Genomic DNA, 9,566 nt, shown 5'->3' with positions numbered 1-9,566 from the left:
CTAAAGTAATGATATCAATTCATATAATCTAATCAGATTATTCAAATAAAGATAACTCGGAAGGCCAAATTAAATTGCGTCTGATCTAGCCTACTTTTGCACATATTCCAGAATATTCAAAAGTTAAATTATTACAAATTTTCATCACTGAGTTTCCATTACTTAAAAAATATGACGAACCTGATAGGTATCCTGAATTTAATCTTAATGGTTTTTCCTAATCCCATAGGTAAATATAATAATAATAATAATAATAATTATGAAAAAAATAGACAAATTTGACTAATTTCAAGGAATTTAATACAATTTCTATGGATTTTAAGCGATTTCGTCAGATTTCATGAAAATCTCACTGCATTTTAAAACAGATAGAAGGATTTTAAAGAATTTTTCAGCATTTTAATTCTTTTTAAAAATAATTCTAGTAAACTTGGGTTTTAGGGTATACAAAAAAATGTGAACAAATTTCGAAGGACTCCCAACGGTTTTAGATCTTTTAAAAGGATTCTAGGGTATTTGTAAATATTTGGACTCATTTTCAAAGATTTAATCGCTTTTCAAGAAAATAAAAATATTTCTACAGATTAAAACAGATTCCCAAAATGTCAAAGGATTTTATAATATTTTAAATTCTTTCAAAGATACAAACATATTTCAACAATTCAGGCAGGTAAGCTTAAGGTTTATAGTACTTCTAATTATTTAAAAAAATGATAATCTGGTAATGGTTTTTATTAAATTTGAACAAAAAATGTCCTTTGAATGTGACATCACACATAGGTAATAAAAATGTGAATAAAATTGTTTTGGTCTTCTAGAAATATACAAATTAGTGTCTTTACTTAATAAGCTTATTAATTTTTAGCGTTTCTACACACATAAAAAATGCCAGGACCTTTACAGTGTTTCCTGGATTCAATTCCGTGTGTAATGACCAAAAAAGTAGCATTTTTAACGAAATAATGGATTTTTAAAAATAAAGTTTAATTCCTATCGAAATAGGTGAATTTGAATTCCAAAAGGACGAATTTTTGGTCTGAACCAACGAAATAGTTCAATTTTCAACACAAAAAAGGATGACATTTTAACAAAATACATGATTTATCAACAAAACAGTTGAATTTTTAGCAAAATATTGAAAGTTTCTACCTAAAAAAATACATTTTTAACCAAATAGTCAAATATTGAAACAAAAAATGGGAAAGTTGAACCAGAAAGAGTTGAATTTTTAACGCAAAAGTTAAATTTTTTACAAAAATATGAATTTTCAAAAAAACTAAGTACTAGATATTTTAATAAAAAAAAAGAATACAAATTAAAAATTTTTTCATCTCAGGGAGTTAAATTTTCATTTCGCGAAAAATCCATTTTCAGCAAAAAATAAAACGTCTACATTTTTAGCTTAAAAAATTAATCTGACGGTAGAATAAACCATTTTTTAACGAAGTAATAAAACTTTTACTTAACGTAATGAATTTTAATCTAAAACGACAGATATTCAACTGGAACAGTTACATTCTTATTTAAATAAAACGAATTTTCAACAAACGAATGTATTTTTAACCGAAAAGATGATTTTTTCAATTAAAATAATTAATCTTCAATAACATTCTTTTGAGGTAAATTGGTTTAATCTTCAACCAAATAATTTAGTTTTCTACCAAAAAATAACATTTTCATAGAATAATTTATATTGGAAATTTAGAACACAGATGATAACTTTTTAGTAAAATTATTGTATTTGCAACCAAATAAATGTCAGGAGAAAGCAACTGAAAAAAGGAAATAAAAATAATAGGCAAATAAATTACTAACAAGAAAATTATATTAGGGTAGCCTCAAACTTAATTTTATAAAACAAAATAAAATTAAAAATATAAAGTTTCAAATTTATAGTTTATATAATTAGAAATTTTATTACTTTTGTAAAAAATTGGTTTAAATCACTGACATCTTACGTTCGATAAGATTCCCTGACTGTTCTCTAATTTGTTGCCTGACCTATGGCCAAGATTTATAAATACTGTGGGATAACTCAGTCAAACTTTAACCAATTCCAATAAACTATTTTTTTAAATACTAAAAACTAAAAAAATAAAATGTTAGGTTTGAAACATTTTAATGAAATTATTGTTATTTTAAATGAATCTGTTATATTATCAGAGATGGTAATCTTACCGACGGTAGATGAACCCTTCAAACCATGAGGCAGAAAATCTACACAATATCGATTAAGTTAAGAATCTTCAATAACCGGAAATCAGAAGTTTTGTGGTTCAATTCCTAATGGAGTGAAGATCGAGTAGGATCTTTTTTCAGGAAATAATTTTAATTTGAAAATATTATTTTCCATCTAGTCTGATTAAGCCGTTAAGCATTCTCTGTTATCGAAGATCCTTAACTTGATCGATATTTGGTAGATTTTCTGCCTTCATGGTTTGAAGCGTTGATCTACTGTCAGTAAGGTTACCATGTCTGATGATATAACAGATTCCTTTAAAATAATTACTTGTACCATTAACACCAAGATAAAAATTAGCGTTATTTGCTTGAATGAAGAGTTCTCATTCTGATCCCTCTAATAGCTTAATTGGAAAAGCACCTGACCGAAATTCAGAAGTTTTGTGGTTCTATTTTCAAACAAAGCGAAAAATTATGAATCAAATGAAAACTAGAAAAAGAAACAGTTTAGTAGTTTTATTTAGTTAAGCAGGAACAAGTTTGAAAGCCGACATTTTCTTTAATGGAATACAAATTCCAATTTCATGAACAAAATTTAAAGACTTTCCAGGTTTTTGTGGATTTACAGGACACTATGTACCTTGGTTTATCAAATAAAATCCAAGGAAAATTTTGACCTGAATAGGGGGTATTCTTATTTGTGACGTCACCTTGGGAGGTTCAAGTTTTGTATCATTGTTCCGCCTGAGTAATTACTAATTAGTACAACAATGAATTTCCTAATCCTATTTTTATTTTGCAGAATTAACTTACCCACATAAAGAGCAGGCAATTCACCCTGAGCATGATGTATTCGATTTAACTAGTGTGCAGTATTATCAAGATGAGGATTCTAGGCTTCATACGATACCAAGAGGAATCGAATTTTCAGTAGAAGTAGAGAATGGTTACATCATCGGATATGTCCACGCGGGACGTTTGTATCCATTCCTGGCTTTTAGACCGGATCGTAATGCCTATGTAATGATTAAAGTGCGCATATATGGTATGGTAAATGAACCGGTGTTGCCCACGGATTTTTTTCATGAAGAATTCTTCTACGACTTCCCAAGGCCAGCTGCAAAAGTTCATTTTGCTATTCGACATTAGTGTCGCTTATATATGTGGTGTACATTCTATCTGACATTTTATGCAATCTCATGCAATCCTATTCAATCTTTTGAAATCTCTTGTAATCCTTCCTCACAAAAAAGATCAGAAATTCAGTATTGGTATATGATGGCCTCCCTGTAATGAATTTCTCAAAAATTTTTCTTGATCTTAGAAGAAACATTAGAAAATCACTACTTAAATTAATGAAATTAAATTTTAAAGGATTTTAAGATTTTTCAAAGAATTTCATCAGATTTAAAAGACTTTCCGCAACTACTGACTTTCCAAGGATTTCAAGGCATTTTAAAGATTTCTAGGTAATTAACTTTTTTCGAAAGATAATTTTAATGGCTCAGTTTAATGCAATTTATATTAAAAGGATTCCAAATAATTTCAGATACATACAAAGTTGCAGGGGTTTCAAAGAATTTTGAGGGATTATTAAGGATGTCAAGGTCTTTTAATATACAGGTTAGTGAGAAATGTCAGGAACGAAATCCATGTTCCAACAGTCGGCTTTGAGAATTTGCGGAGTAAATATCCTGCGGGAATTAAACCCGTTTTGCAGGCTTCCATCACGCTCTAAAAATAGATTGTACGCTCGATCAGCGTCAGTTAAAAACAGAATATCTGCTCATTGCATCCCCTTCGTAAGCTTGCTTGATCATTGCAAAAGTTTCGGTTGCAGACATTCCAATTTCAACACAAAACTTCACCAAGCAGCTCTGCTCTAGTATGCGGTTCATTTGGAGAGCGTGATGGAAGCCTGTATAATAGTACTTTGTGTATCAAGGGCGTAAAGACGACTATTTTGATGAATGTGAATGCCACCCGAGCGATGCACGGTTGGCAGTCACACGCGGGAAAAAAGCCGTACGCCCTTGAAACATACTATATATTTTGTCCTACCCTCCTTGAAAAAAAGCATGTGAAGCAGACAAAGGATGTTTGGTGTTCTTGACAATTTTGAATTACAGTGAAAGTAAGAAATAGCTTACTTAACAGAAGGGGTAATGTGGGGTACGGTGATGTAATTTCTTAACAGATAAATATAATTTTCTCTACCGGGTGTAAAGTTTTATATACCGGGCGTAAAGTTTCATGTCTGCCCGGTGGCAGAGAGCGCATGTGCGAACATTACAGCCGATTTACGTGCATGCAATGGAGCAATAAGAAATCACAAAAATACCAACCGACGATTCGAGATGAGTATGTGTGTGTGTGTGTGTGTGTGTGTGTGATTTCAACGCGGCCGGTTCGTTCGTTTGTCGATTCATGTTTTGTGAATAGATCTTCACGTACAATTTCTTTTTGAATTCAATAAATTAGGGTTTTTTATGCTAAAGATTTTTCCCTATTAAAATCCGTTTTCATTTATTTAACGACCCTAACCAGTGAAATTTCAAATCAACGAGTGTAATTACGAGAAACAAATTTGCTAAGCCACCTAGGGCAAGGCAAATATTGATTCAGAACAAGGGTGGTCAGACAAAAAGGTTTATTTCTCGCGCTATATTTATGCCGCAAATGCTCTGAGGCGACTGTTCGAGGACTGTTCGAGCATACATTGTGTTCCTAACATCCATCACCAACCATCCCGTGTGTAAATCCCTTTATTTCTCCGCCTGGACTATTTGGAAAGTTAGTCTCACTACTTATGAAACTTTGAGAGCGTGAGGGAAACCAACAAAAAGGGTTTACTTCTCGAGCGATATTTACTGCGCAAATGTGCAAAGACGATTGTTTGAGCGTGCGCTTGGTTCCTGATGTTTCCCATAACTGATCCTGCATGTAAATCCCTTGATTGCTCCGTATGGGCTATATTAAGTCAGTCCTACTACTTCTAGAACTTTAAGAACGTCCTTGCAAAAAGGGTCTACTTTTGGCGCGATATTTACCCCGCAAATGTTTAGAGGCGACTGTTCGAGCATGCATTTGGTTCCTCACATATCTTACCACTCGATCCTGCCCGAAATAAAGTTCCTATACTGCTCCGTCTGAGCTATAGAAATTACTTTCTACTACTTATGGAAGAAACCCTGCATTTTAAGGAATGTCACGTGATGCAAACTGTTTTAAGAGATTTGAAAGATTTCTAGAGATTTAAGTTGTTTTCTAGATAAATTTAATTAATAAGTTTAAATTGAATCATGTTCTAGGGGTTTACAATTCTTTATAACCACCTTTTTTAATAGATTCTTACGTCTTCTCAAATTCAAGGAATTCTTAGCGATTTTACAGCCTTGAAGCGATTTTAATGTATTGCGCGAACTTTCTCTAGATTTAAAGGACCTGATTAAATCTCCAGAGTTCACAAAGATTTCTTATAATTTAAACGCTGTTTTTAGATATTTGTATGTAACAAGTTTAACTGAATTTATATTTAAAGAATACGAAATGATTTATACCTAAATTTTTAGATGGATTTATACGCTTTATAAATATTTTAAGGCATTCCATAGAGTTTCAAGATATATACACAATTTTGAGGGATTTCAACGATTTTTTTAAGGATTTCCAAAGACTTCAAGACACTTCAGGGAATTTCGAATGATTGAAATGATTTTTATAAATTATGCACTTCAGAGGATATGGAAGAGTTTTAGGGATCAAAAATGTTTTGTAGATCATTTTTATGAAAAAGTTTAACTTAATTCATATTCTAGAAATTGCAAATGATAAAAAATGTCAAGCGATTGTAAAGAAACATTGTAGTATTTTAAAAATTTCAAGATATTTAACGGGACTCTAAAAATCATATGAAATGAAACGAAATGAAATTTTATGAGGTTTCAAAGATTTCTAGGGACTTAAACTGTTTTATCAGTATTTTAATAAATAAGTTTAATTAAATATATATTCAAGGGAAGCGAAGCATTCAAACATTATTTTCAGAGATTGCTACGGATATTAACAATCTTCAGAGTTAGAAAGGAATTTAAAACCTGCTGCAAGAATTTATGAATTTCTTTGATAACTTTAAAATCTCTAAAAATTTAATTGAAAATCCTATAAAAACCTTTTGGAATCACTTGAAATCGCTTGAAACCATTGGAAATATTTTTAAATCCATTACATTTTTAAAAATTTTTTAAAATTTGGTTCAATGCATTGAAATTGGTACAATTCTCCAAAACCTACAAAATAATTAGAGGTCCTATAAATCTTAAAGTTGTCTCCTTAAATTTGTAAAAATTAGTAGAAATCTCTTAAAATAAAATTTAATTTATTCCATTAAATATAAATCATTGGAAATTCCTTGAATATACATCGAATTAAACTTATTTATTAAAGTAGTTCAAGATGTTAATTTTGTTTGTCTACTTGGTCCTAATGAATATTATTATAATATTGATTAATTTTTTAAGATTGTAAAAAAACGCTCTCTAGCTCCGCTGGGATATGAACCCAGGTCCTTCAGATTGCCGGTCTGATGCTCTACCAACTGAGCTACGGAGATACGAGAATATTTTTTTCACAATCTCCTTACAAGCAGAAAATCAACTTATACTTGTAAGATTTTTCTTTCTAAACATGAATTCATATTTTATTATTGATGTAGGTTTCTTAACCAAGGGATTAATTAATAGTTTAAAATGTTGAAATCATTGAAATCCTACCAAATTTGTTAAAATCTCATAAAATTTTTAATATCTTTTGAAATCTTATAGAATCTTTTAAAAGCCCTAAAAATATTTAAAATACCTTGAAATTTATTTTGATTTATTTTCCTAAGTTCTATTAAAGACCCTTTAAATCATTGAAAATCATAAACAATTCTTTGAACGCCCTTGACATTGTTGAAAAACGTAAAAATCCTATAAAATTCCTTGATATATTTGAAAAATCTTAAAAATCTGTTGAAATATTTGAAATTTTTTGAAAATTGATTAGGTCTTTTTAAATTAGTTCGAATATTTAAGAATTCCATAAAATCATTGCAAAAGTCTTGAGAATCCTGAAAAATACTAAAAAATTGTTCAATGGAGTTTGGAAATTGTTCAATTTGGAATCAGTTTAAATCTCCTGATGTGCTTGTAAAGCTTTTAAATCCATCACAGTTTTTTTAGAATCTGACAAAATCGCTTAAAATAAATTTAAATTCTCTGGAATCAAAATTAAATTCATTTATTCACGTTGTTAGAAAAACCGTTTATATTCAATACATTTTTCAAATGATTTAATCTTGTGAAATTCCTTAAAATATGTTAATTAAAATGTTTAGAAATTGATTAAAATATTTGACAATATTTTTAATCACTTGAAATTCTCTGGAATTCAAGTACATTACACTTACTCATTACAATTCTATAAAAATAATTTCCAACCTTTACTAGAAATCCCTCAGAATGTTTGAAAATTTTTACTGCATTTAGAAATCCCACACAATCCTTTTGAAAGCCATAATACTCGTGGATTTCAAGGCATTTTTTTTATAAATTTGGCGAAATCGTTCACAATCAATATAAATTCTCTGGAATTCAAAATTCAATCAATTTTGTTATTTAAGTTATCTAAAAAAGAGTTTTTATCTCTATAAATCGTTGAAATTGCCACGAATTCCTTAATCTAAAAGGAAATGTTTCGAAATTTTTCGAATCTTGTAACCTTTAACAATATCTTTCGAAATTCCTTGAAACCCGTGAAAAATATGAGTTAGTTTTTAAAATTGGTCCATAGGAATTGTCTGGAATTCTTTGAAATTCCTTTAATTTGTCTACTTTTTGCATTCACTTCTTTAATATTTACAGATACTAAATTTCCTAAAATATTTTTTCGTATGGAGGGTTTACAAGGTATAGGAAAAGATTGCATGGGATTTTAAAGAATGGCGTGGGATCTCTGAATATAGCGCTAATAAAATAGGATTAATTGTGACAGAGGTTTGAACTTTATAATTGATTGGACAATTAACCTTTCAATTCAACAAATTACAAGAGTGCATTATAAGATTAAAAATGTATGTTATCTAGTTCTGTACTCTAACTCTTGATTTATATTCTAATTTATGGAAAGGTGCTTGAAGTAAATAAATTATTGATTTCTGCTCACATGTGCATGTGAAATTTGCTTTCATCGAAATTCCAACTTTAGTCGTCACTAACTTAAGACGAAACATGCTGTCTGGCACAGTGCTTAATTTGCGAAACGTGGGCGAAATAGTTCCGAGGCTAAGAGGAAGGTTGGAGTGGGTGACAACCAGAAAGAGAATGAGGAAGAGGATCCTGAGGGTGAGTGAGAAAATTAAACTGTGAGAGCAAGCAGGATGCTCGTAAGTCAGGAAAAACATGAAAATCAGCGAAGAATCAGGAATTTTGTTTTTTTCTTTGAAAAATTCAGACAATTTCGCTGTTTTTAGAAGAGGCACTTTAAGGAGGGCTTCTAGCGTTCTGGCAATCCTTGAAAACCTGGAAAAGTGATTTTGGCTCATGGTCCTTGAATTTGTATTTCCTTACAGAAAAATGAGAATTTTTAAACTTGTACTTTGCTTAACGAAAAGACAGTTGCTGAAAATTGTTTTGGTACTTTTCATTTGATTTATAAGTTGTTGTTTAATTTGAAAGTAGAAAAATATAAGTTTTAAAAAATAGATGGTTCATTTTATCGCTGTAAAGATTACGGAGCTACAATCGACAATATTTCAATATTGTTCATTCATTCTCAATTTCCTTCAGCGTTAACAATAACTTCATTACAAAAATTACAAATTTAATAATTTTTTGTTGTCCATATGTTGAAAATCAGTTTAATTCCGCGTGTGATGAGTTTTTATTGATTAAAATGGGTTATAGTTTGGCCGTATTATCTCATATTATTTGTAGAGTGTGGACATAGGACAGAAAACAATTAGAGAATTTGGAAATACTTGAAAAACTTCAAAAGTCTTTGATAATTTGCTAATGGTCCTGGAATTTTCATTTTCTTACAAAAATAGGTTTTTAAACGTCTCCTCCACTGGAAAAGAGTGATTGTTAAATCGAAAATATTATAAAATCTCTTATTTTTTTTCATTTTTTTTTTAACTTGAACAAAAATTTCATAAACAAATTTTCAAGCCAAATAATTTGTTGTTTTTAACTTGTTGAAAGTAGATTTAATTCTTTATGTGACGAGCTTTTATTTTTCAGAATTGGTTAAAGTTTAACTGAGTTATCCTACGTTATTTGCAAAGTGTGGACATAGGACAGGGAAAAATAAATGAATTTTATGGGTAAAGGAAGTCAGGGATTTTA

The 9,566-nt window shown here is 29.9% G+C and overlaps 1 non-coding gene across 1 annotated transcript; it reads right to left on the bottom strand.

Annotated features, from left to right (window-relative positions):
- Window positions 1–6,720: 6,720 nt before the first annotated feature.
- Window positions 6,721–6,793, bottom strand: Trnaa-ggc. The gene has a single exon. It is a non-coding gene; the product is annotated as a tRNA-Ala (tRNA).
- Between the last annotated feature and the right edge of the window lie 2,773 nt (window positions 6,794–9,566).

The sequence above is a fragment of the Belonocnema kinseyi genome, chromosome 3 (genome assembly GCF_010883055.1).
Source record: "Belonocnema kinseyi isolate 2016_QV_RU_SX_M_011 chromosome 3, B_treatae_v1, whole genome shotgun sequence".
Taxonomy (NCBI): domain Eukaryota; kingdom Metazoa; phylum Arthropoda; class Insecta; order Hymenoptera; family Cynipidae; genus Belonocnema; species Belonocnema kinseyi.
Note: the sequence above shows the minus strand (reverse complement) of the source record. Positions and strands in the feature narration are given on the sequence as shown.